This window comes from Macaca fascicularis, chromosome 5 (genome assembly GCF_037993035.2).
Source record: "Macaca fascicularis isolate 582-1 chromosome 5, T2T-MFA8v1.1".
Classification (NCBI taxonomy): Eukaryota; Metazoa; Chordata; class Mammalia; order Primates; family Cercopithecidae; genus Macaca; species Macaca fascicularis.
The window spans coordinates 111,256,420-111,271,911 of NC_088379.1; positions in this window are offsets into that span (position 1 = coordinate 111,256,420).

The following is a 15,492-nucleotide window of genomic DNA, read 5'->3' on the forward strand; positions in this document are numbered from 1 at the left end:
TGCCAGCCTCCCTTTGCCTTCCACTATGATTGTAAGTTTCCTGAGGCCTCCCCAGAAGCTGAGCAGATCCCAGCACCATGCTTCCTGGACAACCTACAGAATCATGAGACAATTAAACCTCTTTATTAATTACCCAATCTCAGGTATTCCTTTATAGCAATGCAAGAGCAGGCTAATACAATACCTATCTCATAAAGTTATTGTGAGGATTAAGTGCCATAATCTACAAGCACCATTTAGAGTGCCTTCTGTTCAATAAATGTTAGCTGTTAATACAGTTTCATAGCATCTTTGCCATCAAATTTAAAATGAAACATTTAAACACCTCCATGTATGTTTTGATTCTCTTATTCAATTATCTACTTATGGAATAACTTTTCTCATTCTTTGGAACGCAAAATACTAAATAGAAAAGACATTACCTTTCTGTAGCAAGTGTTAAAAGCTCTAGTAGTTTCTCTCAAACAGGTCTCCTTAAATCTGAATTGAAATATTTAATATCTTCAAACCATCCAAATTGCACTTACTTAGTGTGTAACAGTAAGGGAAGGTTCAGTTGACTTTATTATCTGCTTAAAACAGATAAGATACTAAGAATGTATAGATATGGTGCCTTTGGAGAGCAAACTCAGGCATGATCACTAAAGATACTAATACAGGATTTGCTAGACACTTATTTCGGAAAAGGCTCAACAATTTATCCTGTGAAATATCCCAACTTCCAGATTTTGTGTTAAATCCTCTTTCTGGTGTTATTTACTTTGTGCCTTCATCCCTGTAATGTCTACAATCTAGAATTCAAATCAGATGCCTTGAATCCTTGGTTAGAAGCCATCATCAATCATGTGTTTTCTTTTTGCATCACATCAAGAGACACCCAATTCTGCTAAGAAAATAAAAGTACTGATAGACTGACCCTAGAGAAATAATGGTAAACAAGACAGAAAAGATTATGCTGTCATGGAAGTTGCATTACAGTGGGATAGAGGCATGATCAACAAGTAAATAAGTATGATAATTCAAAATACTATTAAAGTTATAAAAAAGAAAAAACAAAGTGAGTGAGATAGAGTGTTCAAGGTGAGGTTTTACAGGAAAGTCTCTTTGAGAAGGTAACATTTGAGTACACCCTGAAAGATTAGAAAAAAACAGTAGAGAGAAAACCTGGGAAAGGGGACTTCAAAGACAATGGAAATAATTTTCCACAATGGCATAAGTAAGTCTAATGTGTTTGGGGAGGGGGGGGTGGGTGGGGGAAGAAGACTTTTGACTGAAGCATTAGTCATCTGGGGAAATCTAGTTCCTGCAATGTGGTAGACCAGATATTGTAACTCCCTCTGCCACTAAACCCATAGAAATGATGAAAAAAATGTGTATTTACTTTTAAATGTATAGCTGAGCTTACAATAAAGTAAGCCAAGCTCCTACTTGCCAAAAATGAAGAAGGCAAAATAAAATGGTAAGGTCAATTTGAAGGTCATGGATGAAAGAATATTCTCAGCCTTGGTAATCATGGAAATGGATTATAATAACCATAACAGAATATGAAATGAGGCCACGAGCCTAATGGAGTCAGGGAGTGAAAACTGAGATTCCTGCTGGAGGACTAGAAAATTTCCTCATCAGCACAAGGATATTATTCCAAAATATAACTTTCATGAGAGCAGGGACTTTGCCTGTTTCTTATGATATCCCTAGTCTTTAGCACAGTAACTTAGTAAACTTTTATTGAATAAATGAACGTCTTGGCTTGGGCTCTAAGTAAAGAGGAAAATGTCTTCCCTATGAGTTTGTAACCATGCCTCCCCTCACATAAATTTGGGGGCTTATAATTGAAATAGGTAATATATGTGGGGTTTGCCAACCTCTAAGTAAGAAATTAACACAAAAAGTGCTCTGAAATTGGAATATCCTGGGAAGCCTAGCAAAAGGACAAATTATCAACCAAGATTTTCTATAGGAGACAAAACACACATTAAAAATAAGCTTAGAACCCAAAATTATAAAAATACATTGGGAAACTCTCAGGTACAAAGAGGCACTTCAGTCATCTTTGCTTCTTGATGCATCGTATGAGAAAACAAAAATGTCTTGAAATTGATGAGAAAGTGATGATATCAACCATTTAACCCATACCTAATGTACTGAGAGTCCTGGTAATTTAACCATGTCAGTGCAGTCTTTTTAACCATGTCAATGCACTCTACATTATTTACTGAAGAAAAATGATTGCGCTTGAAAGATTTTTTTTTTTTAAGATTAAGAAACAAAAATAGGTTAAAAGGAGCCAAATCAGGACTATAAGGTGGATGCCTAATGATTTCCCATTGAAACTTTCACAAATTTCCCCTTGTTTGATGAGAGGAATGAGGAGGAGCATTGTCATGGTAGAGAAGGGCTCTTTGGTGAAGCTTTCCCAGGCATTTGTCTGCTAAAGCTCTGGCTGTCTTTCTCAGAACACTCTCATCATAAGCAGATGTTATCGTTTTTTGGCCCTCCAGCAAGTCAACAAACAAAGTGCCTTGAGCATCCCAAAACATCGTTGCCATGACCTTTGCTTTTGACTGATCTGCTTGTGCTTTGACTGGACCACACTCCACGTCTTGGTAGTCATTGCTTTGATTGTGCTTTGTCTTCAGGATCATACTGGGAAAGCTATGTTTCATCTCCTGTTACTCTTCTTGGAGAAACGCTACAAGATCTTGGTCCCAGTTGTTTAAAATATTCATGGAAAGCTCTACTATTGTCTGCAGTTGATCTGGGTCCAATGGTTTTGGCACCAATTGAGTGGAAGGTGCTCGACTTTGATTTTTGACTCAGGATTGTGTAAGCTGAACCAATTGAGATATCTATGGTGCTGGCTATTGTCCAAGCTGTTAAATGTTGGTCCTCTTCAGTTAGGGCATGAGCAAGATAAATTTTTTCCTTGCAAATTGCTGTGGATGTATTTGCCAGCACAGGATTTATCATCAGCATCTCATCCCTTCCTAAAACAAGCTATCCATGTGTAAACTGATGATTTCTTTAAGGCATTGTCACCATAAACTTCTTGTAAAGTATCAATGATTTCATCATTCTTCCACCAGAGCTTCACCATAAAGTTGATATTTGTTCCTGCTTCAAGTTTAGCAGAATTCATTTTGCTCTTAAGAGGGCTTTTTTCAAACCAATGGCTTATTCTTCTTAGTACTTCAAATGAGATCCTGTTCAGACATGTTACCAAAAGTTAGCACAAGTGTAATTTTGTCCCAAAAACATTTTTGAAATTCATGCATAGTTTTTTATAATATGCATTTTTCCATAAACTTTTTGAGGATCACTTGTAGTAATGATTTTTAAAACATCTAACTTCCCTGCTTAAACTACACCTTGTATTTCTAAAGCTATGGTTAGTCTATGAAGAATGTACAAAGTCCACTTAAAACACAGAGATTAGTTATTGTTTAAAAATAAAATTGTGGAAATTCAACATGCAATGGATGAAATCTGATAGCTATATAAGTAAATTCACCCTAAGTGATACTAAATAAATGGTTGGTTTATTAATTGAGAAACACTAAAATTCAAATCAAGACATAAACTTTAGCAAGAAGCACTAGACAAATGTAAAATACTATTAATAAAATCACATATAGAAAAGATTACAGAGAGAATGGCATTTCAGGAAACCTTCAGACCTATCGTGGAAGTAGACCATAGGGACCTAGAAAAAGATAATTTAGCATGAGTATTTCAAATCACCTTGGACGGTACCTGAATAAGTCTGGAGGAAACTATACAGTAGGCCTTAAATATTATAATTTGAGGGAGATTGCCCTTCTCTTTTGTATTAGCACTCTGTTATATTTTTATGGGAAATTGGTGCTTATCGATGGAGGAAACACTGAATTAATCAGCTACCAAGAGGCACTTCAGTCATCTTTGCTTCCTGATGCATGAAGAACAGTAGGAAACAATGAGGTAAGAGACTAGGTAAGGCAATAATACTAGTAAATTGAATGTTTCCCATGCATACTTTTTGCCCCCATACAAAGCTTAATTTATGGAAAATGGTGAACAGCAAAGCTTTGTTATGGTCCTGATCCAATTTGCTTTTGACAGATTATACATCTTTGGAAAAAATGCGACCAATGCCACCAAGGTCACAACACTCACCAAATGTCATCAAGGTCAGCAGAAGTACAGATTATTCCACTATATCATCATTACTTGAGGTCATTTTGGCAATCCCAAAAGAGATCAGAATTCTGAAAAATAGGTATCTATTCCTTGCCTGGGAGCAGTCCTGCTATGTCCAGCAAATACAGACACTTGGTAAGTATTTGTTACCTGACTTAGTGACTTCTCCTTTCACTTTGCTTTACTTTCAGAAAAAATGATTTAAATGACATAAATAATTTCTTGAAACTGACATGAAAATGAGTATCAGTAAAAGCTGTAAGACATAAGTACAGACACATGTGGGTTTACTCACCTTATCTAAAGGTTGCAATTGCATATGACTTTCCTGTGACTTTCTAGCCCATCACACATGTTGCTACACCCATTTTTCTGTCAACCCTTGAGTATCCCCACCTCCTTTCTCTGTACTCAAGATACACATAGTCATATATCTCACCATAATTATATGCTAAATGTTTCTTTCTTAAACTTTGGTCACAGCGGGGTCAAGATTTCTTTTTTTTATATCCAGCTCCTTTTCCCAGTAATAGGTTAAAGTTGCTACCCTACAGTCTACCCAAGACTTGATTACATATTAGCCTATTTAAAAGTCTGCTTCTAGAATTCCCCTGCATAAAGTCTTCTTTTGGGGTGGACATAGTCTCAGTTCAGAATCTCTGAGCTGTTTCTCTTTTTTTGCCTTTTACAGTCTCCACTAAATCTCTCTTATTATTGCTTGTTCAATAATCTTCCGTTTTCTCCACCTGCTCTTTTTCTAAAAACATTTCGGCTTTTTTACAATGAAGGATTCATAATGTTATAATCCCACCCCAAGTAGTGTGCACATCTTGTTTATACATTATTTATACTAACATCAGGACAAAATTTAGCACATTTAAAACCAAATGACATATTTGTTTTTAGTTTACCTTTGGTTGCTGTGGGTTACTCCTAATCCACACATATATTGCCACAAAAAAGAAAGGAGAAGGCTGTGCAAATAAGGCCTGTAAAATGAGCTATTTGCCTTTAAGAGTATAGCCAAATTATGCGACAGCTTGCAACAGGGAATTAGATGAGAAATTGTTTTCAATATTTACACCATTTTGTAGTAAAAGAAAAAGATGTTTAGTTCTAGATTTGCACGGAAGCCACTGAAGCCCCTTTCACAATCATTTACACTTCTTGGATCTCAATTTCCAAAAATGCTAAAACCGAGTTCAACAGTCACTGGCCTTGACTACTTTCTTATGGAATCAACCACTTAGAGACTACAGAAAAGATAAGATGTAAGTTACCCTTTTTATGAAGAAAATGTGCTTTCATGGGAAGGGCATAGGTTTTAGAGCCTAACTTCTCAGGGCTAGATCTCCTTTAAATCCTCTACCAGATGATCTAGAGTGAAGTTACTCAACTTCTTTCAGTCTTGATTCTGCATCTGTAAGACAGTAATAATAATATTTGCCTCACAGAATTGTTCTGAGGATTGCCTGAACAATCCTAAGAATATGCAAATGGCATGACACAGGAGGTGCTCAAATAAATGGTAGTTATTCTTAAAGCTGTTGTTCTACTTATTGATTTAAAGAGGGGACAGTATTTTGACTTGGTGACTTGAAGGAGAATCCAGTGCTCTAAAAAATTTAGTACCTGCTAGATTATTTAAAAATGTCAAACACAGAGTGTTTAAGGGGAAAAGGGAAAATTCTCCTCACCTTCCTTCCAGTTCCAGTGTCCATGTACACATCTGTTCAATTTTTTCTATATCTGAAATAGAAGTACATAAATACAATTGATTTTATATTAAAAAACAGTTCATGTTATATATGCTGTTAGATAAACATATTTGGGTGGTAAGTGGAAAGGAACAATAAATATTTCTTGGTTCAGTAAGAAAATATCAGGTCTGAAGGAAAAAAATTAGCTGTGACCAAAGTGGAAAGAGGCACCTGCATACCACTGCAATTATTTTTACAGAAATTCCCTAGGTCTTAATTTTATTAGACATTAACCACAATATTTTAAAATAAACAATTAAAACTTTACTAGTAAAATCATTACTTAAATATTCATGTTGGTTGGGTGAAGTAAAATCACATATACATTGCCTAATTTTCATGAAGTTTGATGGGTGTGTAGATCACAAATGAATAAGAAAATCACTCTCTCCTGGATGCTACTAGGTCTTTTTCTGCAAAGCTACTTACTTGCAGCAGCCTAACAAGATTTTGCAAACACAGAGGATGGTTGGAAAAAGGATACAGATTCTCCGCTGTTATTTGTTACTCCAAGTGCAAACTGACCTAGTTATGGTTACCATGGATACTATAATTTTGAATTTAATCACATTCTGAACAGGAGTAGCAATACAGCTCTGTGAAACACTGAGATCAATCTGAAGCTCAGCCTTAAAAGGTGAAGAAACTGAGTCAGGGAGGGTAAGTGGCTTATCCTATACCGAGATAATGTAGTTTTCAAAGTCACTCAAGTCATAAAAAATGCTTCTTAGCTTAAGTGATTTACATGAGACTTTGTTGCACTTATTAAAAATACACTTTTTCTCCTAGTCATCTATAACTACTGTTTTTCAACTTGAAGCAAAAAAGAAAAAAAGAACAAATATATATTTGGAGTCAATATACCAAGCTGTCACGACAAACAGGTTTCTGCACAAATGAAAACCAAGTGAAATAAAAATGAAAATGCCTGGGAAGTGGAAGAACAAAGGATCATTTGTTTTAACTTGAGCTTCTAGGATCATTTGATGGCAATATTTTATGAGTCTGCAACATATAATTCTGCATATAAAACACGATACTACTATAACATGTACATTTAAATATTCAACCATAATATTAAGATTTTCTTTTAAGTAAATCTTCCTGAATTCAAATACTTAGAGTAAAAGAAACAGGAAGCTGGCTGCTTATAATTAAAATAAAAACTACCTGTAGTTCTATCTCAGAAGTGACCTAAAATCAAGCAGGTGCAAATTTTAGGACATAAAAATGAGAGAAATTATACAGAAGGAGCAAAAAAATTAATTCTGAATTCTCCCTGGAAAATAAAAATAGTTCATCTCCTGTATTGGTTGCTTTGATACAAGTTGCTGTTCTGCTGAGTAATTCTTAAATGGATTCTCTAAGATCATATACTATTGGAAATTGAATCCAGTGATCTGACTTAGACCCTGGCAACATTATATAAGCAGTTTTCAAAGATCCCAATGGTATCTTTTCTTGCTTATGTAGATGGTTTTGATAATAGCCAGGCCACCTCATGCACTTGCAAAGACTCTTCCCCTTCCCAAGATAAATTTCCCCCCAATAACCTTGAAAATCTTGTAATGGATGATTCATTACAGCTGAGACAAAGGCCCAAGTACTGTCATATGTCATTGCTAAAATTACTTCAGTCAAGAGGATGAAAACATTAGAAGGTTTACCTCCTTTCAATCCTCAGCTCCCATCCATTGTTGGCTGACAGGATTATTATGCTGCTGCTTGGTCAGTGCATTAGCAGAAATTGTTGCTTTCAGGAAGCACAGCGGTGAATATAAAAACAGAGCTACAAGATAGCAGGGCCACAACGAACAATTTATAGTTGAATAGAGAGCTCTCAAAGCTGGCTTTATGGTCATCTCACAAATACATTAATGATCTCATCTTTGAGGAAATAATATTCCCTGAATTTCCTTTGTTTCCAAATCTATATTGTTTTCTTTCCAGGAGAGAGGGTACTGATCATAGAGAGGGAAAAATAAATTAGCAGCTTGCATGTAAGCCTCTCCCCATACATTGGTAGGCTGCACATGATCTTAAGCTGCTATGCCTGACTCCCAACAATGGCAAACATTTATTGATCTCATATTGCTAGTCATGATGAGAGTTTCAAAGGCAAATATCTTGAAGAGATCATAATGTAACTAGAGTTACAGAATGTACAGAGCTCCCTCTACTATGATGGAAGTATGTTGTTTTGTGATTTCAGAGGAGGCAGGGAGTGATTGTAGCAGGAGGGAAATGTCACAGAGGAGGGAACATTAAGTTGTATCATGAAAGATGTGTCATATTTCATGAGGATAGAGAAGGCAATTTCATGTATAATAAACAGCTTAAACAAAATCAATCCCCAAAGAAAACAGAATACATGGTATGTAATGAGTATGTGAGTGTATTAATCAGGGTTCTCTAGAGGGACAGAACTAATAGGAGATATATGTGTATATATATACATATATCTCCTTATATATATATATATATATATCTCCTATTGTATATATATCCTATTTTATATATATATATAAAATATATATATAATATATATATTATATATTATATATATATATCCTATTAGTTCTGTTAGCAGATAGGCCATCTGCAGTCTGAGGAGAAAGGAGAGCCAGTCTGAATTCCAAAACTGAAGATCTTGGAGTTGATTTTCAAGGGAAGGAAGTACCCAGCATGGGAGAAAGATGTAGGCTGAGAGGCTAGGCCAGTCTTGCCTTTTCACATTTTTCTGCCTACTTTATATTCCAGCTGCGCTAGCAGCTGTTCAGGTGGTGCCCACCCAGATTAAGTGTGGGTCTACCTTTCCCAGAACCCTGACTAAAATGTTAATCTCCTTTGGCCACACCCTCACAGACATACCCACAATTAATACCTTTGTATCCTCAATCCAATCAAGTTGCCATTCAGTATTAACCATCATAGTGAGTCAGATTGCATTTTTCCAATAGCCAGAGCAACTTCTCCCATTCCATATGCTCTTATAATGTGACTTTGATACTCCTTTCATTGAGAAGAGAGACTCTGTGCTCATTGAGAAAGTAGGCTTTGTGACAACAGTGGAAGTAATGCTATGTGACTTCATAGAATAGGTCATAAAGATGGTACATTTTCTGCCAGGGTCTCATAGGAGAACCCCTTCAAACCTTGAGCTACCATATAAATGTCTGACTTCCCTAAAGCTGCTATACTGGGAGAAAAACCCAAACTAGATCCCATGGAGAGATCAAAACGAAAGGCCCTGAAACTATCAAGAGAGGAGGATGCCTGATCAACCCATAGCTGTCCTAGCTACTTGCCATTTTAGCTTCAGCCAATATCTGCCAACAACCACATGAAAGATCTGAGTTAGAACTACTTAGCTGAGCCTTTCCCAAATTTCTGGCCCACAGAAACTGTGAGAGCTGATGCAATGATAAGTATTGTTTTAAGCAACTAAGTGCTGGAAGTGATTTGTTATTCAGTAGTTAAAACTCAAACAGTAAGCAACTGGAAATGAAACTAGACAGTCTAATTGAGGCCTACATAATATTTGAATTTTCTCCTACATGAATGGGAAACAATCCAACAAGCTTTTTTAATCTGAAGAATGACATGATCCAATTTATAGTTTAAAAGGACACTCAAGTGACGTTAGGCAAGATGAACAGGAGTAGAGAGACACTGAAGACAAGGAGAATGCTTGCAGGAATTCTCAAAGTTGAACTGTGCATAAAAATCACTTGAGGTGTCTGATAAAATTTCACATCCCTTGAACTCATCCCAAAAAATAAAGGAAAGGTAATGAGGAATTGTTTCTAAATACCTTTAATGGAGAAAAGTACATTTGTTGTACACTTGCTGTATGTCGGGCAGTTTTTAGGCACTTGGTATACAGCAGAGTGGCTAAGATCACAGGCTTTCCTGTAAAAGGGGGCTGAATTTGAGTTACTTCATCATTTACTAGCTATTTGACCTTGGGAAAATTACTTAACTTCCCTGAACCTGTTCCCATATTTTAAAATATAGATATTATCCTACCTTTCTCACTATTTTACTTAGGTATAATCCTTACATATAGTAATTGCCCAATAATAATAAATGACTGCATAAAAACACATGCGCACATATGTTCATTGTAGCAGTATTCACAATAGCAAAGATGTGGAATCAACCTAGATGCCCATCAATGGTAGACTGGAGAAAGTAAATGTGGTACATATGCACCATGGAATACTAGGCAGTCACAAAAATGTATGAGATTATGTCCTTTGTAGTAATATGGATGGGGCTGGAGGCCATAATCCTAAGTGAACTGACACAGAAACAGAAAACCAAATACTGCATATTCTTACTTATAAGTGAGAGCTAAACATTGAGTACACATGGATGCAAAGAAGGGAACAACAGGCACTGGGGCCTAGTTGAGTGTTTTGGATGGGAGGAGGGCGAGGATTGAAAATCTACCTCTAGGGTACTATGCTCATTACCTGGGTGATGAAATCATCTGTACATCAAACCCACACAACATGCAATTTACCTATAAAACAAACCTGCTCATGTACCCCCTGAAACTAAAATAAAAGAAAAAATAATAATAAATGATTGCAAATGTTCTCAGCAGTGTCATTCCCACATTTCAATGTTCTTATCTCCTTTAGCAAAATTCCTTCTATTCCTGCTTTCTCCTCTACACATTACTAAAACTCCTTTGGAAAAACTTATAAATGATCAACATGTGCCAAATTAAAAAGAATTATTTTCATTTTATTTGGTTTCCTGACAGGCTATCCTTTCATTTGGGAAAAACTTGCATCTAGACTTCTATGTACCACATTCCACTGTTTTTCTCCTACCTCAATGGTTGCTTTCCTACTTTCTTTGATGCATTTTCCTCCAAAACCATCTCTAAACTCAGAGTCTTTCAGGGTTTGATTTTGATCCTTCTCCTCTTGACATATTTTCTTCTTAAATGACCTCATCAATCTATGATGTAAAATAATATGTATATTTTGATGACTCCAGTTTTTATCTAAAATCTAAATAGTGACTCTAAATTCATAAATCTGAAGCATACCTGATATTTCTCTTTTATCTCTTATAGGCATCTTAACACTAATGTATCCTAAATCGAATTCTTGATAATGTCACGAAATTTACTCTTCCTCTGTACTTCTTCCCTCCTATATTAGTGCACAGCACAAAATATCTTCCCAGTTATTCAATCTTAAAACCTAGAATTCATCTTTCATTCATTTTCTACTCATCCACTTCAATCAAATCATCTACAGGTTGTGTCAGTTCAACTCTTAAAAGGTATTTTGAATTCATCAACTCTTCTCTATTCCTACCGCTACTATGGTAGTCCAAGCATTTCTTGCCTGGACTGCTACAATAAGCTCCTAACTTTTGCCCTTTCCTTCCTCCGATTTAGTTTATTCACAACATTGTTCAAGAGATGTGACTTCTGTTTTGGAATGATGAGTTTTACAATCTAGAATCACCTTGGATTATTTTGGAATCCTGAGATCACATAATGCTAGACAAAAAAAGATTTATGTATCAAGTAATCTACATCCAACATTAATAAGAATAGTTGAGGTTATGTTAAGTCTAGGTAATAAAAACGTCCCAAATCTCAGTAGACTAAAGCAACAAAGGATTCTTTCATGATCAAACTATACAATCATCATGGGGTGTCTGGGGGTTTTGTTCTGAGCCATCTACATTCCAGGACTCATCCTGATGGAGCCCCCACTGCCTGGAATCTTGCCAGTACCAATAATGACAGAAAGAAAGCTATAGCAAAAACACCCACTGTGTTATTAAAACATTCCCTAAAAGTGACATACATCATGTTCAATCAATTTCTTTGGCCAAGGCAAGTTGCTTGACCATGTCTAAATCAAAAGGGTGTAGGGAAGTAAAATACTTCCATGTGCCTAAATGGAGAACTAAAAATATTCAGTGAATAGCACTAATTATGAGTTCTCCCTTATATTTTACAAATGAATAAATTAGGACCTAGAGAGACTATGTCAACTGTAAGATCATGAAGCTGATTTATGTCACAGTCAAGACTAAAACTGAGTCTTGTACTCACTGTCCAGTGCTTTTCCTAATAATCAACTGGGAATTGTTTGTTCCTTATCCAAACAAAATATGTTTAAATGTCTTAATATCAATATTTTATTTATTTATTTAAGTAATATCAACCTTCTGTATTAAAACATTTTTATACCTTTGCTAAAAAATATGAAGCTTAGAGGCCTTGCTCCTCCAGTCTCATTGATGTTCTAGCAAGATGCCCCAGTGTCAAAGCACTCAAAATCTCTCTGACCTGGCTGTTCTCATTTCTAGAAAAACTAAGTCATGTTTTACGCTAGGGATTCTAAACACATTGGCTTAAGAAATGTCAAGGAGATAAGCAAAAGAACTGTGAATCTGTATGTAAATTAAGCACCATCTGTTAAATCCACTAGAAATGTATTCGCAACAAGAACTCCAATTAACAATAGCTTAGGGAGGGAAGATCTATTTGACCCTCATAACAAGTCTAAAGGTGAATGGGCTACTGATGTTGGTTCCATAGGTCAAAGGTATCAGAGCCCATGGATCTCTTGGTCTTTTCCCAAGGACACAGGAGGGCTGTGACTGCTCCATGCATTACACCTATGATCAGTCTAGAAGAATGGGGAAGGTTGAAACCAGATGAGATTGCCCCTTTTATTGGAGAACCAAAAACTTTCCCAAGATCAATAATCCACCCCTTATTCTAAAGGTCCTATTTGCCAGGACCGGGGTTACATGGCTAACCCTAGCAGAAAGGGAGATTGAAAAAAATAGGAAAAAAGATTATCATTGATTGGCCAAGCCTAATGCTGCCTTGAACAAGAGAAGGGTTCTGTTGACAAAGAATAGCATGGGGGTAGGAGGCGGTAAAAATGAAGACTAAGTAAGCAACCAACAGTGTCTACCTGATTCCCTGATTGAATAGAAGATTGTTTTGAGAGAATTTATCTACCGTTGTTAAATTTTACGTTCAAAATAATGTGAATAAATAAAGTATATATTTACCACTGAACTCATAGTAGCTATGTTATGTATCTTCATAATTGGTGAAATTAAAAAACATAATCAGGTGCTGCACAATGATGTTTTAGCCAATGATGGACTGCATATACAATGGTGGTCTCATAATATTATAATACCATACTTTTATTGTACTTTTCCATGTTTAAATATGTTTAGAGTTACAAATATTTACCATTGCATTACAATAGCCTATGGTACTCAGTACAGTAACAGGTTTATAGCCCAGGAGCAATAGGCAGTACCATATAGCCTAGATGTGTAGTAGGCTATACCCTTTAGGTGTGCGTAAATACATTCCATGATGTCCACACAATGACAAAATTGCCTAATAACACTTTCCTCAGAATGTATCCTTGTTGTTAAACAATACAGGATGGTATAATGAAGCTACTTTAAAAATATATATATTCCATAATGTTCACACAATGACAAAATAAGCTAATGATGCTTTTCTCAGAATGTATCCTTGTTATTAAACAATATAGAGTTGTATAATGAAGCTACTACAATAAGTTCTGCCATAACACTTGTTTTGAAAATACAAATTTATTCCAACAATACTGAAATGTTAGGGAAGTGTTTGAATATAACATAATTTCGCATTTGTTTGTGTGCGATTTTGTCTACTTGAAACACTAGTCGAATGCAGAAAACTACCCAGATGACCTGAGCCACATAAGAATGCACAAAACTCACACAGGTACGCTCCTCAAACATTACCAGTGACCTCAGTTCACTGCCTGAGTTATGAGCCACACCCATCCACATCTGTTGTAACAAAATTCCCTCTGATTTCAAATAATGCTTCTTTTGCCATTTCACAACCCATAAGCTGTGACCTTTCTGAGGCCCATTTCCACAAGTAATGCCATGTCTTTTTCAAGATAAAGGGTTATATTTGCTGTAGTATTTATGCATTTCTTAAGCATTTATCATGTGTAAATTTATGCTACCATTTTTATTAGGTCTTGATCTGCTTTGTATGGTCCATTGGCAAAGTTTCTGAGTGCTGTGTCCTAAACCTCACATTACGCATTAAGTCGTGTAGTTTTAATTGCACATTTTTTCAGTGGTACTATATCTAAATAAATCCCTGGTAGCTACCAGGCAAATATAAATAAGTGTGTATATGCATACATACATTCAAACATATATAATATTAGAACACAACTGAGGCATTTTGACATAAATCCAAAAAAATCCTTTTATATTTTAGAGGTAAATATGCCTTTAAAAGTATTTATTAAATGTACTTGGGAAGATTTATTCAAAAAAGACTATCAATTATATGAAAGAAAAGCCATTCAATATGCCAAGCTATATATAGATGTCTCCTTAATGGGTGAAGATTTGTCATTTATCTTTTAAGATAATTATGTAAATTATATTCAGCCCACACATCCTGAGCTGCGAAATGACTTTTATATCTTTCTCCTCATTTATAAATCTTTTCTAACAGAAGTTATGCAAGATTCAGACTGGTCAGCACACAGCTGGATTTTGGTGGTCCCTTTACAATAGGAGAGAATCCATATTCCTCCTTAGGGCCTTTCTTTTCCTTAATGAAGGCATACAGAGCACTCAGTACATTCCCAGAGCTTCTTAGAATTCCTCCCTTGAGAGATCTCAGGAAATATGAGGAAAAACAACTTCAAAAAAAAAAAATTAATGAAAGGCCTATCACTGTTCGCCATTCTCTCTTTCAACAGCTGCCCTATCCTTTCTACTTTCTAGAAGTGTAGTGCCTCTTCAGTTTCAAACATTTTTCCTCTTCTTATATTCCCAAGGTGAGATGCCCTTTTCTGGGACTACACCTATGAAAGGGACAGGGAAAAGATCTTATAGAAATTGGACCCTGACACGGGGCTTATTTTCCTAAGGACCAGAACATAGAAGGACAGGGTGGGACCATGGAAGGATTAATTTCAGGCAAGGGCAGCCTGCGGAGAGTGAGAAATCTGAAAAGGCTCTAGGCCTCTATGGGCATTCCCCTCCACTTCTTTTGCCTGCTGCCAGATGACTCTCACGTGCGAATCCTTATTTCCTCAGGAATGCGGATCAGGGTTTGGCAAGTATGTTTTTAAAAAATAATTGTTGAATGTTCAATGTTCACAGGAAGAAGCATAATTTCGAGTGTGCACAGTAATCACTGAAAATGATTCTGTACTCACTGTTAGGATGCAAATGCAAATTCGTATAGCTCTTGCACTGACTCCGTGGGTCACCTGTGAGTAACTCTAGCCAAAAACCACGCACAAGCCCCAGTCTGCTTCCAGGCAGCAGACCACAACATAGTGTCCTGAGCGCACCTGCACACACCCATGGGCACACATTAAACCCATAAACGGCGGGTTATGCTAACGTGTACTTACTTCCTCACTGCCTCACCTTGTTCACTTTCCTTTTTCCCCACCCCTCACCCCACACAATGGGATTTTTGTTTGCTTCAGTAGCATGTGACAGCGCAGTC